General features: G+C 39.4%; 1 long non-coding RNA gene across 2 annotated transcripts; it reads left to right on the forward strand.

Annotated features, from left to right (window-relative positions):
* Positions 1 to 26,028, forward strand: LOC129534429 (uncharacterized). 2 transcript variants are annotated; one of them, XR_008681030.2, is made up of 4 exons: positions 1 to 82; positions 314 to 486; positions 24,281 to 24,376; positions 24,894 to 26,028. It is a non-coding gene; the product is annotated as an uncharacterized lncRNA (long non-coding RNA). The 2 variants fall into 2 exon arrangements; XR_010134373.1 differs by lacking the exons at positions 24,281 to 24,376; positions 24,894 to 26,028 and adding an exon at positions 11,622 to 11,896.

The raw sequence follows: 26,028 nt of genomic DNA on the forward strand, positions 1-26,028 counted from the left end.
TCGCTGCCGCCTTGCAGTTTGATCTCAGACTGCTGTGCTAGCAATCAGCGAGACTCCGTGGGCGTAGGACCCTCCGAGCCAGGTGGGTGATATAATCTCGTGGTGCGCCGTTTTTTAAGCCCGTCAGAAAAGCGCAGTATTTGGGTGGGAGTGACCCGATTTTCCAGGTGCCGTCAGTCACCCCTTTCTTTGACTAGGAAAGGGAACTCCCTGACCCCTTGCACTTCCCAAGTGAGGCAATGCCTCGCCCTGCTTCGGCTCGCGCACGGTGTGCGCACCCACTGACCTGCGCCCACTGTCTGGCACTCCCTAGTGAGATGAACCCGGTACCTCAGATGGAAATGCGGAAATCACCCGTCTTCTGCGTCACTCACGCTGGGAGCTGTAGACCGGAGTTGTTCCTATTCGGCCATCTTGGCTCCTCCCGACTTCATTTCTTCTTTGCCTTCTTCCATGATTGTGAGGCATCTCCAGCCATGTGGAACTGTGAGTCCATTAAATTTCTTTCTTTTATAAATTACCCAGCCTCTGGTATGTCTTTATTTGCAGCATGAGAACAGACTAATAGAAAAATATACTTTAATCATACAACAGCTACCAAAAGCTTTTCTCCTAGGGGAAGTAAGGCTGATACTAAATCATCTTATTGCATATCATTGACCACAGAAGTTTTCCTACATGCACAATACTTCTCTATTCAGACTCCAAATATTATTTTTCTTTGAAATTAATTCTATCTTATTATAGAAACTGAAACTTTCAGATCTTCTAGAAAATATAACCAAATCATTCCAATAGATACTTATTACATTTTTAAAAATGTAGACCCCATATTTATATTCAACATATAACTTCTCCCCGTTTTGTGGGCATGTGTCCCCTAAATATCTACAATCACTCTTGCAAAGAGGAAAGACACAGTCTCATGCACAGGAAAATTTATTTTAAAAGATGAATAACAAACTAAAATAGTAGTGGGTCATAAATTGTACTGATGGTGCACATGAGACTCAAGCTAGAATGACAAAGGATACATACTATAGAAGAGTTCAAAAGTGTGGCATGTAATTGAGTAATTAATTTGCTTAACTGCAGCTGAATTTGATTCTCCCTTGAATGACCTAAATCCATTTTTTTCTCTTCCATCCTCTATTCCTCAACATCTCCCTCCAAAACAGAAAAGACTAAGCCCTAGCAGAATGGCCAAATTGGTTTAATTATTGTTTTGTTTTGTTTTTCTAGCCTGTGACTATGGCATATAGAAATGCAAATTCAAGGCCGGGCACAGTGGCTCACGCCTGTAATCCCAGCACTTTGGGAGACCAGGGAGGGCAGATCACCTGAGGTCAGGAGTTCAAGACCAGCCTGGCCAACATGGTGAAACCCTGTCTCTATCAAAAAAAAAAAAAATACAAAAATTAGCCAGGCATGGTGTGCACCTGTAGTCCCAGCTACTTCAGAGGCTGAGGCAGGAGAATTGCTTGAACCCAGGAGGCGAAGGTTGCAGTGAGCTGAGACCACACCACTACACTCCAGCATGGGCAACAGAGCGAGACTCAATCTAAAAAAAAATTAAAAAAATTAAAAATAATGAAAAATATATCAAAAGCAATTCTTTGTAATCAGAAGTAATCTCTGAACCAATCGCACAGTTAAGCCTATATATCGATGTATTCTTCAAATTACTCAGGCTCAGAGACATAAAATCACTAAATTAACATAAATCCAATACTTAACCTATGTATTCTCCAAGTTAATTAAACTCAAAGATATATGACCACTAATTAACATGGAAGAGTCGTTCATTGGTTACAAGCCATATTTGACTTTAGAATGTTGTCCTTTTGCGGCTATGCTTCATGAAAGAAGTACCTGATCATATTTGCTTTAGTAACAACAATATTTGACACCTATAGTGTTTTATACATTTTGGCAGCCCATATATAAACAAACTCTGAATCTTTGAGCACTATTATTCTGCTGGAATATACATGGCATACAAAACTCATGAAGGTGTGGCATTGACGTCCAATGCCACTGAATTGAATAAAAATATAATAAATCTTGTTATGACTTTAATGCTTCCAGAATGTTAAGACACAACAATTTTTATCCAGAATTAAACATTTTTAGAAATGCTGACATAAATAAGGCTTTAATTCAAAAGCTTTCCTTCTCCCTTGTAGTAAATTATAGTGATTTTTTTCCATTGTCCACTTGAAATATTTTGGTACTGTAAAACTGTTACTATAGATTTCAGAAGACCACCCTCCTGGAGGGCACTTGAATTGGCACTAGGAAAAATCAGGGGGAAGTTGATGAACCTGAGAACTTGAAGGGTGAATTATGAATTGGATGTAGAATATGTCTCGTGATGTGATATAGATGTGTCATCTACATGAATTAGAAATAAGAACATATTGGAATGCCTGGCAAGAGGTCTGGACAAAAGCAGAGAGCAGTTAGGTGTGGTCAGAGAGAAATGGAATGATAGAGGTCAGCAGGTTTTGGGATCATAGCACCCGTGCTGGATCCAGATCCTGGCTTAGAGTATAAACTGAACTGCACCACCTGAAATGGAAGTTATGACTTCTGGAAAAGAAGACTGAATCATAGAGAATGAATAGAAGAGGGTAGAACATTGTCGTCATTCAAAAGGGTCAAAGAGAAAGTTTATCAGGATGATCCTAGAGCTAGCATTGAATCTATAAATGACTTTGGGCAGTATGGCCATTTTCATGATATTGATTCTTCCTATCCATGAGCATGTACTGTTTTTCCATTTGCTTGTGTCTTCTCTTATTTCCTTGGAACAGTGGTTTGTAGTTCTCCTTGAAGAAGTCCTTCACATCCCTTGTAAGTTGTATTCCCATGTCTACAAACATGACAAAATTACCTTCCACCCCTACTACACAACTAAAGACATCCTAGGCCTATTTCTCTTCCTCCTCGCCCTAATAACACTGGTACTATTCTCACCCGACCTTCTAGGCGACCCAGACAACTATACCCTAGCCAACCCCCTAAACACCCCACCCCACATTAAACCCGAATGTTACTTTCTATTCGCCTATGCAATCCTACGGTCCATTCCCAACAAACTAGGAGGCGTATTAGCCCTCCTATTATCAATTCACAATTTGTAGCAATTGTGAATGGGAGTTCACTCATGATTTGGCTCTCTGTTTTTCTATTATTGGTGTATAGGAATGCTTGTGATTTTTGCTCATTGATTTTGTATCCTGAGATTTTGCTGAAGTTGCTTATCAGCTTAAGAAGTTTTTGGGCTGAGGCGATGGGGTTTTCTAAATACACTATCATGTCATTTACAAACAGAGACCATTTGACTTCCTCTCTTCCTATATGAATACCCTTTATTTCTTTCTCTTGCCTAATTGCCCTGGTCAGAACTTCCAATACTATGTTGAATAGGAGTGGTGAGAGAGGGCATCCTTGTCTTGTGCTGGTTTTCAAAGGGAATGCTTCCAGCTTTTGCCCATTCAGTATGATATTGGCTGTGGGTTTGTAATGAATAGCTCTTATTATTTTGAGATATGTACCAACAATACCTAGTTTATTGAGTGTTTTTAGCATGAACAGGTGTTGAATTTTATCAATGGCCTTTTCTACATCTATTGAGATAATCATGTGGTTTTTGTCATTAGTTCTGTTTATGCGATGGATTACATTTATTGATTTGCATATGTTGAACCAACCTTGCATCCCAGGGATGAAGCCGACTTGATCATGGTGGATAAGCTTTTTGATGTGCTGCTGGATTCAGTTTGCCAGTATTTTATTGAGGATTTTCACGTTGATGTTCATCAGGGATATTGGCCTGAAATTTTCCTTTTTTTGTTGTGTCTCTGCAGGGTTTTGGTATCAGGATGATGCTGGCCTTATAAAATGAATTAGGGAGGATTCTCCTTTTTCTATTGATCGGAATAGTTTCAGAAGGAATGGTACTAGCACCTCTTTGTATCTCTGGTAGAATTCAGCTGTGAATCCGTCTCGACTTGGGCATTTTTTGGTTGGTAGGCTATTAATTACTGCATCAACTTCAGAACTTGTTATTGGTTTATTCAGGGATTCGATTTCTTCCTGGTTTAGTCTTGGGAGGGTGTATGTGTCCAGGAATTTATCCATTTCTTCTAGATTTTCTAGTTTATTTGCATAGAGGTGTTTATGGTATTCTCTGATGGTAGTTTGTATTTCTGTGGTATCAGTGGTGATAGCCCCTTTATCATTCTTTATTGTGTCTATTTGATTCCTCTCTCTTTCCTTCTTTATTAGTCTGGCTAGTGATCTATCTATTTTGTTAATCTTTTCAGAAAACCAGCTCCTAGATTCACTGATTTTTTGAAGGGTTTTTTTGTTTCTCTATCTCCTTCAGTTCTGCTCTGATCTTAGTTATTTCTTGTCTTCTGCTAGCTTTTGAATTTGTTTGCTCTTGCCTCTCTAGATCTTTTAATTGTGATATTAGGGTGTCGATTTTAGATCTTTCCCTCTTTCTTATGTGGGCATTTAGTGCTATAAATTTCCCTCTAAATACTCCTTTAGCTGTGTCCCAGAGGTTCTGGCATGTTGTGTCTTTGTTCTCATTGGTTTCAAAGAACTTATTTATTTCTGCCTTAATTTTGCTATTTACCCAGGAGCAGATTGTTCAGTTTCCATGCAGTTGTGTGGTTTTGAGTGAGTTTCTTAATCCTAGGTTCTAATTTGATTGCACTGTGGTCTGAGAGACTGTTTGTTATGATTTCCATTCTCTTGCATTTGGTGAGGAGTGTTTTACTTCCGATTATGTGATCAATTTTAGAATAAGTGTGATGTGGTGCTGAGAAGAATGTATATTCTGTTGATATGGGGTGGAGAGTTCTGCAGATGTCCATTAGGTCTGCTTGGTCCAGAACTGAGTTCAAGTCCTGGATATCCTTGTTAATTTTCTGTTTCGTTGATCTGTCTAATATTGACAGTGGGGTGTTAAAGTCTCCCACTATTATTGTGTGGGAGTCTAAGTCTCTTCATAGATCTCTAAGAACATTCTTTATGAATCTGGGTGCTCCTGTATTGGGTACATATATATTGAGAATAGTTAGCTCTTCTCTTTGTATTGATCCCTTTACCATTATGTAATGCCCTTCTTTGCCTTTTTTGATCTTCGTTGGTTTAAAGTCTGTTTTATCAAAGACTAGGATTGCAACCTCTGCTTTGTTTTGCTTTCCATTTGCTGGTAATATTCCTCCATCCCTTTATTTTGAGCCTGGGTGTGTCTTTGTACATGAGATGGGTCTCCTGAATATAGTATACCGATGGGTCTTGACTCTTTATCCAATTTGCCAGTCTGTGTCTTTTAATTGGGGCATTTAGCCCACTTACATTTAAAGTTAATGTTATGTGTGAATTTGATCCTGTCATCATGATGCTAGCTGGTTATTTTGCACATCAGTTGATGCAGTTTCTTCATAGTGTCGTTGGTCTTTATATTTTGGTATGTTTTTGCAGTGACTGGTACTGCTCCTTCCTTTCCATATTTAGTGCTTCCTTCAGGAGCTCTTGTAAGGCAGGCCTAGTGGTGACAAAATCCCTCAGCATTTTCTTCTCCATAAAGGATTTTATTTCTCCTTCACTTATGAAGCTTACTTTGGCTGGATCTGAAATTCTGGGTTGAAAATTCTTTTCTCTAAGAATGTTGAATATTAGTCCCCACTCTCTTCTGGTTTGGAGGGTTTCTGCAGAGAGATTCACTGTTAGTCTGATGGGCTTCCCTTTGTGGGTAATCTGACCTTTCTGGGTGCCCTGAACATTTTTTTCTTCGTTTCAACTCTGGATCTGATGATTATGTGTCTTAGGGTTGCTTTTCTTGAGGAGTATCTTTGTGGTGTTCTCTGTATTTCCTGAATTTGAATGTTGGCCTGTCTTGCTAGGTTAGGGAAGTTCTCCTGGATAATATCCTGAAGTGTATTTTCCAACTTGGCTCCATTCTCCTCATCACTTTCAGGTACCCCAATCAATCGTAGGTTTGGTCTTTTCACATAGTCCCATATTTCTTGGAGGATTTGTTTGTTCCTTTTCATTCTTTTTTCTCTAATCTTGTCTTCATGCTTTATTTCATTAAGTTGATATTCAATCTCTGATATCCTTTCTTCTGCTTGATTGATTTGGCTATTGATACTTGTGTATGCTTCACGAAGTTCTCGTGCTGTGTTTTTCAGCTCCATCAGGTCATTTATGTTCTTCTCTAAACTGGTCATTCTAGTTAGCAGTTCCTGTAACCTTTTATCAAGGTTTTTAGCTTCCTTGCATTGGGTTAGAACATGCTCCTTAAGCTTGGAGGAGTTTGTTATTACCCACCTTCTGAAGCCTACTTCTTTCAATTCATCAAACTCATCCTCCATCTAGTTTTGTTCCCTTGCTGGAGAGGAGTTGTGATCCTTTGGAGGAGAAGAGGCATTCTGGTTTTTGGAATTTTCAGCATTTTTGCACTGGTTTTTCCTCATCTTTGTGGATTTACTTACCTTTGATCTTTGATGCTGATGACCTTTGGATGGGGTTTTTGCATGGGTGTCCTTTTTGTTGATGTTGATGTTACTGCTTTCTGTTTGTTAGTTTTCCTTCTAACAGTCAGGCCCCTCTTCTGCGGGTCTGCTGGAGTTTGCTGGAGGTCCACTCCAGACCCTGTTTGCCTGGGTATCACCAGTGGAGGCTGCAGAACAGCAAAGATTGCTGCCTGTTCCTTTCTCTGGAAGCTTTGTCCCAGAGGGGCACCCACCAGATGCCAGCCAGAGCTCTCCTATATGAGATGTCTGTCGACCCCTGCTGGGAGGTGTCTCTCCATTAGGAAGCACGGGGGTCAGGGACCCACTCGAGGAGGCAGTCTGTCCCTTAGCAGTGCTCTAGTACTGTGCTGGGAGATCCGCTGCTGTCTTCAGAGCTGGCAGGCAGGAACGTTTAAGTCTGCTGAAGCTGTGCCCATAGCCACCTCTTCTCCCTTGTGTTCTGTCCCAGGGAGACAGGAGTTTTATGCATAAGCTCCTGACTGGGGCTGCTGCCTTTCTTTCAGAGATGCCCTGTCCAGAGAGGAGGAATCTAGAGAGGCAGTCTGGCTACAGTGGCTTTACACTGCGGTGCATTCTGCCCAGTTTGAACTTCCAGGCAGCTTTGTTTACACTGTGAGGGGAAAACTGCCTACTCAAGCCTTAGTAATGGTGGGTGCCCCTTACCCCAACAAGCTTGAGCAACCCAGGTCAACTTCAGACTTCTGGGCTGGCAGTGAGAATTTCAAGCCAGTGGATATTAGCTTGCTGGGTCCATGAGGGGTGGGACCTGCTGAGCAAGACCACTTGGCTTCCTGGCTTCAGCCCCCTTTCCAGGGGAGTGAATGTTTCTGTCTCGCTGGAGTTTCAGGTGCCAGTGGGGTACAAAACAACAACAACAACAGCAACAACAACAATAAAAAAACTCCTGCAGCTAGCTCAGTGTCTGCCCAAATACCTGCCCAGTTTTATGTTTGAAACCCAGGGCCCTGGTGGTATAGGCACCCGAGGGAATCTTCTGCTCTGTGGGCTGCAAATCCATGGGAAAAATGTAGTATCTGGGCCAGATAGCATTGTCCCTCAGGGCACTGTCCCTCATGGCTTCCCTTGGCTAGGGGAAGGAGTTTCCCAACCCCTTGCACTTCCCGGGTGAGGCAATGCCCCACCATGCTTCTGCTCACCCTCCGTAGGCTGCACCCACTCTCTAACCAATCCCAATGAGATGAACCGGATACCTCTCTTGGAAATGCAGAAATCACCCACCTTCTGTGTTGGTCTCACTGGGAGCTACAGACCATAGCTCTTCCTATTCGGCCATCTTGCCAGATCCTCCCAATTTAGCATAATTTTTTAAAGCCCTAGGGTTCCTGGACTGGCAAATAAGCATTGGCTTCCACTTAAAGTTCAGCAGCGCATTAACCCATAACAAGAGGGTCAGCTTGTCCTTTGAAGTTTCAAAGCCAAGCATTGACCTCTCTAGCTACAAAAGTCCGAGATGGCATATGCTTGCAATAGAAGGCTGTTTTGTCTACATTGAAAATCTGTTGTTTAGCATAGCCATCTTCATTAGTGATCTTAGCTAGATCTTCTGAATAAACTTGCTGCAGTTTCTATATAAGCACTTACTGCTTCACCTTGCACTTTTATGTTATGGAGTCAGCTTCTTTCCATAAACCTCATGAACCAACATCTGTTAGTGTCTAACTTTTCTTCTGCTCTTCCTCACCTCTCTCAGCCTTCATAGAATTGAAGAGAATTAGGCCCTGCTCTTTATTAGGTTTTGAAATGGAATGTTGTGGCTGGTTTGACCTTCTATCCAAACTACTACAACTTCCTCCATATTAGCAATAAGGCTTTCACTTTCTTTTAATTTGCGTGTTCACTGAAGTAACACTTTCAATGTCATTCAGGAACTTTTCCATTGCATTTACAACTTGGTTAACTGGTGCAAGAGGCCTAGCTTTCAGCCTATCTCAACTTTTGACATAGCTTCCCCACCAAGCTTAATCATTTTTGGCTTTTGATTTAAAGTGAAGGAATCTTCCTTTTGCTTAAACACTTAAAGGCCATTGTAGGGTTATTAGTTGATTTAATTTCAATTTGTTGTGTCTCAGGTAACAGAAAGAGGAGGAGAGACAGTGGAATGAATGGCTGGGGTGGTGGAGGAATCAGAACACACCTAACATTTATGGGTTAAGTATACCGTCTTACATGGGCACAGTTTGTGGTGCCTCAAAACAACTACAATAGCAACATCAAAGATCACTGATTACAGATCACCATAACAGATATAATAATAATGAAAAAGTTTGAAATACTGTGAAAATTACTAAAAATCTGACACAGACAAAATATGCAGATGCTGTTGGAAAATGGTGACGTAGGGTTGCCATACACCTTCAATTTGTAAAAAATAAAACAAAAACAATATCTGTGAAGCACAATAAAATCAGCTTTTCCTGTATACATAATAACAAGAGCTTTATAGATGATCTACAAAATTGTTTGAAATACCAAGTTATCAAAAGAAGAATTGATAGCTACATGGGATGAGAACTAACATTTACTGAGGTCTTTTTATATGTTATTACATTTTTCCTAGCAACATTTGTGCAAGGTAGGTGATTAATAATGAGTTTTGGAGAAAGAAACTAAAGCTACAAAAGATGATGCAACTTGTTCAAGATTTGAATTTAGATCTGTCATTTGGGTTAGCTCCAGAGTGACAAATGCCTCCCTTACTTGACGTTGATTTCCATGAAACTGTGTATGCCTCATGCCTGTTAACTCATAATATCTATAGCTAAAAGGATAAAAGTAAAACCTTAGGAGAATGGTGTTGACGCACTTCACTTTTCAGAGCTTTAGGAGTCCTTAGAGTTGCCTCAGAAACCATCTTAAACAGCAAAAGAAGAGCTGAGCTGATGCAGCTCTAAATCACTACCCTAACCTTAACCAGAGAAACTTCATTTTGTCTTTTTATGTATTGGAATTTATGCTCATATTTTATTTGGAGGAAGGATTTCACTCCTACAAAAAGTTTAAAAAATAGATACTAGGATTACCAACAGGCAAACAACTTTCCTGAAAATTTTCAATGGACGATTCAACTATTGTAGAAAAAAAAAACCCTTTTTTTTGAAACCCAGTAATTTGCTATGGCAAGAAACAAATATTTCTTGAAAATATACATGCCATATTCTGTCAGTTGATCATAACTTTTTGTTATAATCAATGAGAGATGATCTTGTTACATGGGAGGAGATACATTTTTGAAAAACTAAGACTAAGCACCTACTGGACCCAAAGACTGGTACATGATAACCTCTGTGAAATGCAAATGTGATCCTTCAGTTGTTGTCACAGTACTGGCTAGAAAAATGGTTAATGGTGAAAATCGGCAATAGCAGAAAAACAGGATACTGATGAAAATGCGGTGCATGGTGTTGCTGCTCAAATAACACTTCTTGACTACAGTGGCTTTATCTACATGCATGGATGAATTAGAGAGGGAAATAAGACTAAGCTTCATTTCTCTGCAATCTAGCAAGGTCTTCTCAACTGAGATTTCAAAAACATGTTGGAAGAAAGCTTACCATACTTTTATCCATTAACTCTAAAATATTAGTTAAAAACATTATATTCCGAAAATATTACATTTAGCAAATCAGCCATTTGAGTGTTTCACTTTGCCAGATTTTCTGAGCTTTGGTGACCCATCTTTGTACGTTAAATAGGAAAAAAAAAGAATGATATATTTTAAGGCAGATTTTTGCTTCACTAAAAGCTAAAATGATTAACTTGCGAACAAAGACCAAGTTGGACAAGAGCCTTTTTAATTTTGGAAATTTTTGTGGGAAGGCCTGGAAATAAAAAGTGACAAGTGAATGAGTTGGAAATTACAACAATAATTACACAACTTTGAACTTACCATCATAAATTGTAGATACTTGTTAGAATGCATACTACAGTTTCAACAAAGCAATGCTAATGGGGGTAATAAATCTTAAAGTGAAGCACGCAAGTATTTAAAACAAGCATTAGACTAACCAAAGAAAATATTTTAAATGAGCAATGCTAAATGAATCAAGTCCTTTCCAGGTAGCAGGAGTCTCCTGGATCTCATGGTCTGGAGTATACCAAATGGTTTTTACATGTGCTGAAGTCCTATTTGTGAGTATTAGTAATGGAGCAAAAAGTAATAATGAGATAAAACATTAAGGAGTAATAAAAGCTCTAATACTACTTGGGCCAATGAAAAAAGGTAGAAAATTAGTAGGATGTTTTAAAATGGAACAATAAAAGACAAAGGAATTATAAGATACCTGGATCTTTCTTACAAATTCATCCACACAAAAGTGGACTTTTTTTTCCTGCGACCAGTTACAGAATTAAATTTAAAAGTTTAAAAACACATAATGGCATCATCACTAAGTATTAAAAATAAATATAAATAAACCTATAGTGTGCATATTATGTATAAATTCTTGGGCCAATGAACAATAATGAAATAATTGGTATATATAATGCGGTCATTCATTCCTTCAGAAAGAGATGTTCTTCTGTGGTTCTCTATATTGATCCCTAACCATAAGGGAAGTAGAGCAATTGTTTTGAGAACATTAAGGTAGAACAAAAAGTAAAGTCTGCATAAGTTTTCTGCACCATTTTACAGATGTAAACAGCGCATAATTATTTAGTTTGTATTTCTCATTTTCCTTTCTCACCAGTACAATGGAATGGCTAGTTTAAACCATTTAAGCCATTTCAGCTATTTCCTCCATGGTATATGTTTGTGATGAGAAATCTGGCCTAGTTCAATAAGAAGGTTTACAAAGTTGGCAGACTCAGATGCTGTCTGTAAAGGGTGTGTTTAAGGCGGGGGTGTCAAGTAGGGGCAGTGTGTATGCATGGGTGGAATTTACAATGCTGAAAATTTTAGAAAAAAAGGGGAAATGCCTTTGCTAACTCAATCATCTTCTGCTGACAGTAGCCTAGCCTTGGGGAAAAGGAGGGCATTTATGTGATTCTTTTCTCTAGTAACCTTCAAGGTGATTCAAACGTGAATTTTCCTCTTTTACTTGACAGAATTCAATGAGCCAGATTTCCCCTTTCTCTTTGGAGGACTTGCTATTCCCAGAGCTGATGAATCTATGCAAAGCAGCCCCGCAGAACAGCAAAAGGCCATCCCAGAGCTTCTCACACAGAGTCTCATTTTCAAATGCCAAGAAAGGAGAGCAGACGGTCTATCTGTACTTTGCATTTTCTTCCTCCTATAGGGGAAGTGTGCAGAGCCCAGTTCTAACATTCCGATTCTCTGTATTTCTACACATCAGCAAATAGTAAAGTGCATTTTAATGCCATGACTGTGACTGAGCTCATTAGAATGCTTCCTCTGTCTCTAGAGTCTTTATCTCCAGCTCAATCTATATATGTCATAGAGCCTCAAATGTTATAGTGCTGAATAAATACATGTTGAATTAATAAATGAGTCTCTCAAACACCATAACCACACACAGGTTAACTGTGCAAAGATCAGCTAGGTTGCTAATCTGGTTCAGGCTCTCCCAGGACAGGTGGATCTGAACCTTTTCTCTCTGAAATACACGAAGTAGGAAGGGCCATTTTCCTTCATATGCATGTGATACAGGGAACTAAATTCACAGGAGCAATGGGGAAGGTTTACCAGAGGGGAAGGCTGTTTAAAAGCACTGTGATAGCCCCTTTGGCTATTGTGAATTCATCAGAGCTAACAAGTCAGATAGGATGTGCTCAATAAGTATTTGTTGTTGATTAATGACTTGTTGATTACAGAAAATGAGCAAGGGTTTCTAGTCAGTCTGTTTACACATTGTATTGATTTCCTTCTAAGCCTTCAATACTTGCCAAGTTAACTTTCAGGGGAACAGCAAGCAAGTCACTGATGCTCTGGGGGTTGGCAAATAAATACAAAAAGTTAACAGAGTTCTCCTAAGCAGTATCTTGATGTTCAGTGTTGACCTGCAAGGGAGAGGACTAGAGAGGACACTAGCAAAGCACAAGCAAATCTGTTTTCCCCTGAAGCTGGACTGTCGTCTGCAAGGCTCTTGCCATGAGTCATGTCCAAAAACCCAAATGGCTTTTGCTAGGGAATACTATGCAAGTGATGTCATGAGCTCATCTTGAGTCAAATTAACAAGTGATTATATGAAGCTGTGATTTTGCAAAGTGAAACTCACTGAGCAATGCTACCATTGATCGTTTTCTTTTCCCATGGGGATATGCAAATAGAAACAACAATTATTTTTGAAAGGTACATTCTTTAAAGAGCTTCTCAATGAAAAATTTACAGTAGTCCTTTGCCTTCTCTGTGGCTTTCCTTTCCAAAGTTCAGTTACCTGCGGTCAACTGCAGTCCAAAAATAATAAATGAAAAAGTCTAGAAATAAACAATTCATATGTTTTCAATTATGCCCCATTATGAGTAGTGTGATGAAATCTCTCACCATCCCACTCCGTTCTAGGCAGGACATGAACCACTCCTTTGTCTAGTGTATCCATGCTGCATACACTAGCCACCGGTTAGTCACTTGGGAGCCCCCTTGCTTATTAGATTGAAAACACATAGCATGTATAGGGTTCGGTACCATCTGAGGCTTCAGGCATCCACTGAGGCTCTTGGAACGTATCCCCTCAGATAAAGGGTCACTTGTTGTATTCATAAAGTTGTAGTTTTCACATTAATGTCATAGCATTTCACATTTGTTCCTATTAATATATTGAGTATTTAAATGAAAATGAAAGAATGGTTTAAGACCTAGAGTCCCAAATTTTGTTGTACAAAGATTCTATGTTAAGTGTCAACAGTTCCCTCTGCTGCCACATAATGTAATCAGTGATGTTTTTGTTACTCCATGAATGAATTCAGAGATGCTTTTAATTATTAGTATCTAGTTAATCACAGCATAAATTCATTATATGTGAAGCTAACACCGCATAAAGATAATGCTTGACTTTATAGGGAAGTGCATTGTGGACTATTCACAATCGCTTGCCTGCTGGATTTTGTGGCCACAGCTAGAGACACATTAATCTAGAGCATGAACCAACCTGTGTGAGATAGATCTCATCAGTGTTTCAGGAGGCCATTATACTGCCTTCTGTAGGAGAAACAAAGGAAATGGTCTCTCTGGATAAGCCTCCTTGCAGAATGCTGTATGTGTACACAGTGGGGGCAGAATAAGACCACAGGCACTCTGTGTGGGCATCTGAAGGCATCAGTCATGGAGTTTTCACCTCATCCATCATTGACAGTTTGCTGCCCTTACCAAAAAAAAAGCCACGTAAACCTCTGTCCATTTACATCAATCCAAATACTTTTGGGGTTCAATTCATATTTTGGATAGGTTGATTGGAAACATTCTTCACGATAATAACTTAAAGAACATATTATATATATGTTTATTTTTATAAAGATTTTTGGAATTGTTCTAGCCTGTTAGTGAAAGTAATTAAATTTTATAAGTTATGTATATGATAACAAAACAAATATGGAATGAACAAACTTATAATCTATGTTACTTTTTTCATAGATTTAGAACAGATATTATGCTAAAATTATGAAACACAAAGGTAAAATTTCTCTATTGATACTGACAAAAAGAATCTATTAAGAGAAATATGAAAATGTAGAATCTCACTGACGCATTGTGGAAATGTCTGATAGCTGATAGCTGGACATGTGCCCTTTGGTCCATTAGGGATCCAAAATCTTTAGCTTGCCAGCAGAATAATAAATAAGAACGTTTTGCATTCCAGATTCAATTTGTTACAATAAGTTTTATACATTTATATAAGTTTCCATGAATAGGAAAAATATGAGAGAATTTAAGAAACAGAGAATGTGATTTATGATAAGTAAAATGTAGAGTTGAAAAACATATCCAACAAATCTAAGAAATATAAACTTCAGTACAGTTACATTGGCTCAATTATCATGAAGGTGAAAGCATTTATTAGACTATCAGCCTCAGAAATTGAAGACTAAACAGAACTACAATATATAATCTTGCCAGTTAATCTTTTTTTACTATGGTCATTGTCTTCAATCATGACCTTAATGTCTTCAATAATAAATTCACCTGGGGAATCATTCTGGCAAAGATGTTTGGCATATATATATATAGTCTTTGGGACTTTTTACAAGGACATCAAAGACAGTTTTATAGCCAGCTATTTTTTTTTTTTTTTTCAGACAGGGTCTTGCTCTGTCACCAGGCTGGAGTGCAGTGGCGCTATCTCGGCTCACTGCAACTTCCGCCTCCTGGGTTCAAGCAATTCCCCTGCCTCAGCCTCCTGAGTAACTGGGATTACAGGTGCATGCCACCATGCCTGGCTAATTTTTTGTATTTTAGTAGAGACGGAGTTTCTCCATGCTGGCCAGGATGGTCTTGATCTCCTGACCTCGTGATCCGCTCGCCCCGGCCTCCCAAAGTGCTGGGATAACAGGCGTGAGCCACCGTGCCTGGCCAGCCACCTATTTTTAAAAACTAACTTTATTAATGTAATTTTTCACAGATTCAGAAGAGTTATACATTATATATTATATGTCACATACTAAGTTCATACAACACTACATTTTATATACAGTAAAACTCCAAATGTACATTATCTTTGCATTTATTTGGTTTGAGTTTGAGTTATAAGAAATTTAGAACATAAATACAACCAAGAATCATTGAACAAAAAGCTATTTTCTTATTTCTACACTTTTTTTTTCATTTTAAGTACCTTGTATTAACTTTATATGCATTCTGATGTATTATTACACTAGAATATAATACCTGAAAGTGGTGGAAAGATTCTAGCTCTTCAGGTATGATTGCAAAATACAAGTAAGTTATGAACTTAGTTACAAGAGATTTTATACCCAAGTAACGTTGTATTTTAAATTAATTCACTAAGAATTTAACTTGCTCTCTCAAGATATACTTATTAAATTTCTACCATAGTCTATGCATATCATAGATGGAAATATAACTAAGTCTACACCCTAAGGAGCTCAGGTCTAGTAGATGAAATAAATACCTCAAGATAGCAAAACATAGAAAGATAAGTTCTGACATACATGTACAAAGTGTAACGGAAGCAATGAAGATGAAACAATTATCAGTGCCAAGAGTTCAGAGATGGGACGTCTGAACAAAATAATGAATGAAGAATTTTCCTAACATGAAATAAGCTGGAGGATGGGGTGGAAGCAGGAGGTGGTAGTAGAAGTGGAGATATTCTAAGCAGAGAGCAACATTCTGAAATTATGTGTAAAGATTTCAAGGGAAAGTGCACAATTCTGTCAATTTCAAGACTCAATTGATGGTCTCTCCCAGATCTTTAACTCTATTTCACATCTATTCATAAAAACATAAAAATTAACTTGAAAGCAGAAAATGTATTAATTTTCATGGAAAATTTTCTGCAAAATGTTAGTCCATCCATAGAAAGAACATTTTAAAAACCAAACGTTTAAATACCTGCCAACTCACCAAAGTCCAAGACTCAAGCTGATCTTATAACACGTAAGATCATGCTAAAAATCTCATTTTTATTTCCCTCCATGCTATCTTAATGGGCAATGCCCTGACCTACACCAGCATACCAGTGATTACCTGTTTTCATACTGACAAATTCTCCACAAGTGCTCAGAGTCCCAACAGGGGCTAAGATATTAGGAAATGTTCACATCCACAAAGGGATCAGAAATTCTTTTAAAACAAAAGGTGAATCACTTTAGGGAGAGAGTGAGGTAGCTAAGGGAATCTTTCCAGCAGTGTGAAACATACTTGCTAGCTAGAAAGTTGCGCTTGAACTAACAATACTCAATCCTCCTGGAAAGGAACTGAAATCTCTCATTCAGTCTTAGTGAAATTAAATGCAAAATGGCTGAATCATGAGAAAATGTAGACAGAGGAATGAACACAAGAATGGTCTTATGGTCTTCCTAGTCCTTAAAATGCCTCAGAGTCACTATGGAGCCACTCAAGACTTTGAAATGTTGTGGGCATAGAACCTTAATAACCTTATTACAACAGGATTGGTTCCTCTTGGTCAACAGTGGTGGAGAGTGGATTCTTCTGGAGGATCATAATGTAAGCTATATTTCCAGGAGAACCAGGAAGTAATCCCACTTCCCTATGACCTCCATAGGACAGAACTTCTGATTTATCAAGGTGGCAGGCCACTGTTGCTCCCCTTTCTGTCCATCACTGTGGCCTCAGGCATAGTGGTTCTGCTCCATGCCCACCTGAGCACTACGTCTTCAATCTTCTTCAAATAGAGCAACTACTTCTACTGAGATGGCTTCTTCTATCTTCCTCTGCAGTGCCAGAGAACCAATCCTGACGTTTTGTCTTTCATTTTTCTTAATCTTGGGAAGATGATGAGGTGCTGAGATGCAAATAAACTAAAAACAGTCCAAAAATTGGACACAGACCAGAGAGAAGACAGAGCTTTAAAATATATAGAATAGTGATAGAAAGGAAGAAAAATAAAATTTATTCCACAGTAAAGTCTTGACTAAATCTTGATTAAAATTGTAATCCTTAATTGATCAAATTCACTTTTAAAAACTGCTTTTAAATAGGCAAATCATAACGTTAGCAAATCACAAGAAGAGTTTTAGAATGCTGCATTATTATCAATTTAAGGGTATGTACTTGAGCAAAATAAATTTATCTTACATTTCTACGTTTTCTTTATCTTCTTTTACAGTTACAGCAAGAGACTTATTTGCAATTCAGAACACTGAGTAATAAAATACGTATTCATCAAAGAAAAATCATTAGTATTCAGTACTATTGTGTTTATGAATATGTGGTACCACATTTCAACATCAGTGGTTAAAATTTGTAACCAAAATGCATCATTTCCCCAGGATTCCAAAGAGTTACAGTTTCACTATATGTAAAGCTTGTCAAGGACACATTTAGAAGAATGCATTCTAACCCATTTTTAAGAAATAATTTAGTAATGTGATATCTATTATTATTAGAATTACCTCCCTACCTCTGCCTTAGAGCTTCTATTTTTCAGTCAGTCTTACTAGGCAAAGTCAAGATGATGTTTATGGTTTCAGGTTACAGAGAGTTTGGATTCTAAAAATCTCATTTATAAAAGGTTGTTCCCATTATAAATGGATCCATTCATTCTGCAAATATTTGTTGAGTATAACTGCCAGGCACTGTTCAATATGCTCCCAGTACACCAGTGAGCACAGCAGCCTAAGTTCCATGGCCTTTGAGAGTTACATTCTAGTGGGAGAGACATGATAAAACAGAATAAGGCCAAGGCAGGAGGATCACTTGAAGCCAGGAGTTTGAGGCCAGCCTGGGAAACAGAGTGAGACCCTCATGTCTACTAAATAAATTAATTAATTAAAAAAAAAAAACTGGGCTTGGTGGTCCACGCTTGTAAGCCCAGTTACTTGGGAGGCTGAGGCAAGAGGATCCCTGTAACTCAGGATTTTGAGGCTGCAGTGAGCTATAATCACATTATTGCACTCCAGCTTGCAAGACGGACCAAGGCCCTATCTCTAAAATATCAAACAAACAAAGAAAAATATAAGAAATAACAAAATTGCATAGATGTTAAAAGGTGATAAGGACTATGAAAAAAACCAAAAATACTCAACATCAAGAAAAGGATTGAGTATGCAGTGGTAGGGTAGAGGGTGAGGGAGAAGTGTGGATTGAATTCTTCAATAGGGTAGGTGGGATGAACCTCATTGAGAAGGTGAAAAGTGAGCAGAGATTTGAAGGAAGTGAGAGAGTGAGCCAAGTGGGTGTCTGAAAGAGCAGTGGCCCTGGCAGAGGAAAGAGGTAGAACAAATATACAACTCTAGCAGTTTCCTAAGGCAGCTAGAATGTCCCCAGATGATGAACATCAGAATTGGCTGCACCATTAGAAATCGTATGACTGAATTTTATTTTTCACAGATAAGGAAACCAAGGCTGAAATAAGATCAATGACTTCTCCAGGATTGCATGTCTAGTTTATAGAAGAAGCAGGTCTAGCACAGCTCCTAGCCCAGCTCTTCTGAAAGTCATTGCAGACTTTCTTTCTTTTTACTTTTTCTTTTCTTTTCTTTTTTTTTGAGACAGAGTCTCTTCTGTCTCCCAGGCTGGAGTGCAGTGGTGTGATCTCAGCTCACTGCAACCTCTGCCTCCTGGGTTCAAGTGATTCTCCTGCCTCAGCCTCCTGAGTAGCTGGGACTACAGGCACCCACCAACACGCCTGACTTATTTTTGTATTTTTAGTAGAGATAGGGTTTCACCATATCAGCCAGGCTGGTCTCCAACTCCTGGCCTCAGGTGGTCTGCCCATCTCGGCCTCCCAAAGTGCTGGGATCACAGGCATGAGCCACTGTGCCCAGCCTTCAAACTGTTATTGAACACTGCATTTGTGATGCATGCTGTGAGTGTTTCCACAAACTTGTAGATGCAGTTTTTCCTTAAAGAACTTGAAATCTAGATGTATACTTAAGATTGTATAAAATATAGGATAAAATGTAATAGTGAATAGATGAATATTAAATTGTTTCATAAAGTTTAGGCTTGAACGAGTTTAATGATGGGAATAGTAACTGTGTGAGTCATCAGAAATGAGCCTTTTGCTATGCTTTAAACGACAGGTCAAGTAGATGAGCGAGCATGTGTAGAAGGTGAATTTCAAATAAGGAGAGCAGGGTGAAATAAATTATTCAACACTTGGCCCCTAATACATTTCATGTGTGAAGAAGTGTGTGTTACTGGATTCAGAGATGCCTGCAATATTGTCCCTGCCCTCTCAGAACAGAGTGCATAACAGCAAGTGAAGGGGAAATACTATTCCATAAATACGATGAGGTTTGCCTTAGTAAGACATTGACATCCAGTCACAGGTGTGCTGAGTTTCAGTGCGTAGTAAGCCAGAGAAAAAGTAGACATCAATGATTTTAGAGGGAAAGGAACAACTATAGAAGCTTGGGAATTGGGAAGGAAGGATTTCATGGGCCATGTGTGTTTATAAAGTAGGATCAATGCTTAAGATGCCAGGTAACAGGCCACTGGAAGTTAGAACCTGGCATTACTAAACTTCTCAGTGAGGAAGTTCCAAGGGCATGGATAAAATGTAGGAAAGCTGATAGTAGCAGGTTAGGTCCTGGAGTTGTGTAAAGTTAAAATAAGAATTTTGGTAGTATTGGAATATCTGACAATGAGTTGGGAAAATTTTTTGAAGGGGACTAGCCCAGGCTAATCGTATAAAGTCCGTAGATAATGGTCGGTGTACTCGCTGCACTAGAATATCCTGGACGGCAAGCTTTTCAATATTATAGATTCCGGAGCCCCAGCGTCAGAGATTTTGATTGTACAGTCATGTTTAGAACCACTAGGATAGCCTATACTGGGTGTGATGGCATGAAGGAGGAATCAGGCTTGAAGAGTGGCATAAATCAATGGCAAGGCTGTGATGAGATGTAAAGACATGGCAGTGACCACATGCCAGAGCGTCACTCTTAACTGATTTGAGTGAAGTCAATAAATGTAGAGCTCCTCAGGAGGATGGCAAGTGCTACAATGTCTCAAGTGACCTTTCAATTAGGTCAAAGACCCTGCAAGAAAGATTTGGTCTTAGGTAAATTTAATAACAGTATTACAAGTGGTGATATAAAATGAATCAACAACATTGATATTCCTGTTCATATAATTGCTTTATATTGTCCCTTTACCCATAAAAGAACTGGCTTTAACTGATAAATCAGTCCCTCTTCTAAAAATGCCCAACTGGGCATTCCAATGTGTAAGGATGAATGTCATTGTTTCTGTTTTTAACAAATAAGTGCTAAGGAGTAAAGACTGGGTTGCGTTTCTTACAGGAAAATTCAGCAGCTATCTTTTCTTTGTGGGAAGGGGTTCTATTTAGCATGCCCAGCTAAAGGAGAATTAAAAGGAGAAAAGAGGAGTAGTCAGCACAGTGTATTATCAGGGGGACATGGGATGTTTGCTCTGAATCCACGGAATTGTCTTAAAGAGGGAGTATGTTTTTCTTCACTCACCAGGTTGAGTTACATTATGAGTATTTTATTAGGGTTCTCCTGAGAAACAAACCAATAGGACACACACACACACACACACACACGCATTCATGCATGTATATGGAGAGAAATATATATATATTAAGAGAGAGATTATAAAAAATTGGCTCACACAATTATGGAGGCTGAGAAATCCCAGAATCTGCCTTCTGCAAGATGGAACCCCAAAGAAGCAGTGGTATAATTCATTCTGAGTTCAAAAGGTAGGGAAAGATGAGATGAGCTGTTACAGCTCAGCAGTGAAGCAGGAAAAAATGAGTGAATTCCTCATTTCTCATTTCTACACCTTTTGTTCTCCTCAGGCCCTCAGTGGATTGGATAATGCCCACCCAAACTGAGGAGGGTAATCTACTGATTCCACCAATTCAAATGCTACTCTTATCTAGAAACACCCTCAGAGACACACCCAGCAATAATGGTTAATATGGGCACTCTGTGACCCAGTCAAGTTGACACATACAATTAACCACTATAGCAACCCTTAATTATGAGCCTCATCAGACTTCAGAAAGTACCAATTTGAGAAGAGCCAGCCGTAGGCAAAATTGTTGTCATTAGAAAATGGCTATTAGCTAGAATTAAACCCAGAAAATCATTTTTTGAAGGTCTAGGCACTTGTAGATTGACAGATTCCCACCTCTTCTTCCTGGTGCTGGTGTGACTCTATTCTTTCTTGGGCTCTGATCTCCAAACAGTCCTTAATTTCATTCACTGTTCTTGATGTGGGATAAAATAAATGATGTAGGCTTGCTGAGTTTATTTCCAGTTAGCATCATCTTTTCTGCAGTAAAGATGCCTGAGGAGGTCCACCTTCATGCCAACCTGCAAAGTTCTACCTCCCAGGGTAGCCACCATGAGTTCTGTTGGCCAAAGTTTCTTAGACTCTACTCCAGGGCACACCAACTCTTCCAATGCCCACCAAGAAGGCATTTGGAGAGTTGATGTGCCCTGGAGTAGAGGTTAAAAAATTTTCTGGGAGTGCCCAAAGTGGGCAGAGAGCTTACGCTATGAAGGCAACACCATGGGTTGCTTCGGTTCTGCCCCACACACTGGGGGAAGTAAGTGGAGAGAGATATTTCAAGGCATGCTTAGGAGGGTAAGAGAAAAATACAATCACGTAAAAGAATGAGGCCGTCTCCCGAGTGAATTCAAAAATAAGTGCAGTGTAACGGTCTAACTACAAAGTCCACATTCCTTCCACTCCATTATACTGCCTCAGACTATCTTCAATGCATTTGAATAGCTCTACCATGCCTCTCCTACCAAATTGTTACAACTCTATTATAACGTTAATATAATGTACATGGAAAGGACCAGCACAATGTATTACACACTTTCTTCTTTTCCTTTGAGACTTTTCACACATGTCAATACTTATAGGTAGATTGATTGTAGCAAGTATTGTTTATTGCCTTTTTGAGATATAAGGGCAATTTAAATAACATTTACTTATATTATTTGTTAGGAGTGATTTGAAGTGACACAAAATTCTAACAGGACATGATTGTTCAATCTATAGTTTAAACACTTGCCGTTTTCCTCTTGATATTGGCTTTCTTTGGAAAAAAAGACTGTTTCAGAAAGACCAGCTGCTTTTAGTCAAATTGGGCAAAACAGAATCTAAGTATCTTACAAAGGCTATTGCATTTCACCATTCTTACTGGATCCTTTATTCCTATGCAAATCAAGCCAGGAAGAATCAATGAAGCACCACCTGGCAAAGATCCAAAGATTCACCACCCATTTTGGCTAACCTAGAGACTTTATTTTCTCTTGGCACGAATAGTCCAAGAACTGTAACAAATAAACCTACATCATCTAACTCTTCCGGATGTTCAGAATTAGTCTCAGGTCCAAGCTGAATTCAGGGTCATCACTCCTGAATTGCTTTTTAAAAATCACTATAGAAAAACTATTGCCAAAACCTTGGAACTTGACTAGGGAGCATGTGGGGAAAGAGTTGTTACCTAAAACACAGGAAGCTAAAATAAAAATAAACAATTTTTTAAGGATAAATGTATTTTAAATATTACATGAGACACATGTATAATAAAAACATATTCACAGTTTATCTGAAATTACAATTTAATTGAGCTTCTTTTATTTTTATTTGGTAGCTTTGGCAAGCCCAAATAGAAAGAGACACAATCTATAATGTGTTATTCTTTCAACTACAACAAATTAAGATCAGGCTTAATTTCTAGTTTTGCAGATGAAAAAAATATTCCGAGCTGAGGTTGCTTACAATGTATCATGATACTTCATACCAACTTTGACTGTGTGGACAGCTTTCCATCAGATTCTGAACTGATACTGATACCATCTGATGGCCTGTATAAGGCCCTTGTTAGTCATCAGGTAGGAATGAGTTCCAGCATCTCCCAGCATTGTCTGGAATAAAATCAGCTACTGTCCTCTGAGCTGAAAGGATGCCTTTTTATTATTGCCCAATCTCTTGAAGCATCCAGTCCCTACTTCCTACTCTTTATGACAGTCAGCATACAGTACTTTTTGTTCTAACAGGTGTATAATGATGTATCTGATTACTTATCACAAGGCATTTTGTTTTTCAAGACACTAACAGGATGTCAGTGTAAAGAGTTTGTTCCTACTTCAATATGAACTAATAATTTTTAAATCCTTAAACTGAGAATTTTTGCTAGACGTGTTTTGGTTTATCAGACATCCTGAGCATCAGGCACATTCTCCTTCTTTGCTTCCCTATGTTAACAGCAAAACTAACTTAATGTATTGAGCAGAGTCCTTGTTTAAGCTTGAACAAAAACTATCAGCTTTCCATCTGCTTAATTAAACCATAAAGTTGTACTTACATTCCATTGTGTGTAAGTGAAAAACAATACTTCATGACATTATTCTTGTTTTTAAAAAAACCACACACAACAAAATCTTTTCATTCAAATATCAGAGTAACAATGGTAGAAACATTTCACTACGACAAAACAGTTTTTACATTTTATGTTATAGAATTTCAGTACAAGAAATACCTGTAGAAATACAAAATCAATGCTTAGCCAATGAGTGGGACAATCCTAGCATGTCTCCCAGGGCAGGATACAATACCTGATTGGAGACTCTATATAAACAACCAAATAATATTCATCACTGGGATACTGCAGTGGCCTCTTTCAAATCTCTATACTATATACACAATAACATTTATAGTTTCATTGGATTTTTTAAAGAGTAGAGAAATACATTGTACCCAGTAAAACTTTTACAAAAGATGGTGAGTACAAATCTTTTGGAATTACAAACATACATAAAATAAGATTGACTCCACTTTCAACGTCAGGTGTACTGTTTTTGAGAGTATTTACACAGCCTTCTTCCCACATCCTCTAAAGTTAGCAGCAAAATCACCATTGCTTTTGGAAAATAAAAAATATTATTATTCTTTGTGAAACCCAACAAATATTCAGATTTTTTTTTAAAAAAAATATCAATTACAAAAATTTATACACTCAAAAAGTATATGTAAAGCATATGGGCCTGTTAAAATTTGCCACTCTTCTTATGAAGTAGAATATTACTAATACTTTGAAGTCCTATACACGTCTCTGAAAGATTCATTGATATTCTTCTGAATTTTAAAATTATCATTCTCTTGTATTTCTTTGTAGTTTTGATGGCAGCAGGGGTCCATCTGGAGCAGCCACTCCCATGATGCCAGCCGCAGCAGAGGAGGCACAGCTGGGGCTGAGCACTACAAGGAGCTGGTGAGAGCTAAGCAGAGGTGGAAGCCCTGCCCCCTTCTGAGTTGGCAGGGTGGGAGTCTTGCCCTCCCTGGGTGCAGCTGGGGCTGCCAAGCCACAGCACAGAACTGCTTGCTCCCATTGGCTGGCTTCTCCCTGCTCCCAGGACCTGCTCTGATCTCAGAGCAAAGTTGAGGCCAAGCCTGGGCACTATCACAACCCGGCTGGGTGTGTGCACATCTGGGGCAGCACTGACATGCCAGCCCCCTGTGGCCTCAGCCCCCTCTGTGCTTTGGGCACTGACATGCACAGGAGGGAAGCCAAATGGGGGCACAGGGTGGCTCAGTGCTGACCTGCAGGCACCCCTCCTCCACACCAACAGCCTGGGTACCATGAATGTTGGCAAGAGGCAGACAGGCTCCTGGGTGGAAAGGGATGGGTCCCAGTGAAGCCCCACCTTCAAGTTGGGGAAGGCCTGAAACCTGGAGTCTGGGCTGCCAGCCCCATAGACCAGAGTGAGAACTTATGGTGCTTTTTCTAGGCCCACCCATGGCTGCCTATGGACCAATCAGCACATATTTCCTCCTGTCTGAAGCCCATAAAAACCCTAGACTCAGCCAGACTTGGAGAGAGGATGGGATGATGACCAGCCATGGAGAGCAGTTACCCACTCCAGAGTCTCCTCTCTGCTGAGAGCTGAGCAGACATCAGGATTGCCAGTGGCAGTGAGGAGCTACCTACTCCAGGGTCTCCTCTCTACTGAGAGCTGAACACCCAACAGAATGGCCTACCTGCAGAGAACTACTCACTCCCAGGTCTCCTCTCTATTGAGAGCTGACACTAATAGGGACACCCTGCCTGTGGAGAGGAGCTACCCAATGCAGGTCTCCACTGAGCTGTTCTGTCACTCAATAAAACTCCTCTTTGCCTTGCTCACCCTCCACTTGTTCTCAAACCTCATTCTTCCTGGACGCAGGATAAGAATTTGGGATCTGCTGAATGACAGTGCTAAAAGAGCTGTAACACAAACAGGGCTGAAATACGCCCCTTGCTTGCCACGTTGTAGGTGACAAGAAGAAGAGAAGAAAGAAGGAGAGAAGAGCTGCAACTGTTCAGGGAACCCAGACTCAGGAGCTCTCTGAGCCAAGGCTGTAACACCTCTTTGGGGCTCTGAGGTTTCTGGCATCTTCAAGCAACTATATTCCCCAGTGCCAGCCATGGAAGCTGCTTGTGGTATGCCTGGTCCAGCTGCAGCCTTACAGAGAGCCAGCACCTGCCCCATCACAGCCAGAGTGCCTGGCTGTGTGCAGTGGCCAGACCCCATGTTTTCTCACTCACACACCACTCACTGCTCTGCTCACCCTTGGCAGGGATGGGATCCAGGCCAATAGTGTAAGCCAAGTGCAACCTGCCAGGCCAAGTGGGCCCGGAGGGCCTGAGCAAAACTCAGGCAAAGGCACCACTGGCCACAGAGGTTTCTGACTGGTGAAACGACACCCCAAGGATCCTGTAACAATTTTACCACAAATGTATACACCCTCTAAAAATATTGCTTAGTGTTTTATATATTTACCCTGTTTTCTTTTTGATAGAATTTGGTAATTTTCATATTTTTATAACTTTGAGTAATTTTCATATTTTTATAACAAGGATTTTATGTACGTGGACTGGATGCA

The sequence above is a fragment of the Gorilla gorilla genome, chromosome 5, assembly GCF_029281585.2.
Source record: "Gorilla gorilla gorilla isolate KB3781 chromosome 5, NHGRI_mGorGor1-v2.1_pri, whole genome shotgun sequence".
In the NCBI taxonomy this organism is placed as follows: domain Eukaryota; kingdom Metazoa; phylum Chordata; class Mammalia; order Primates; family Hominidae; genus Gorilla; species Gorilla gorilla.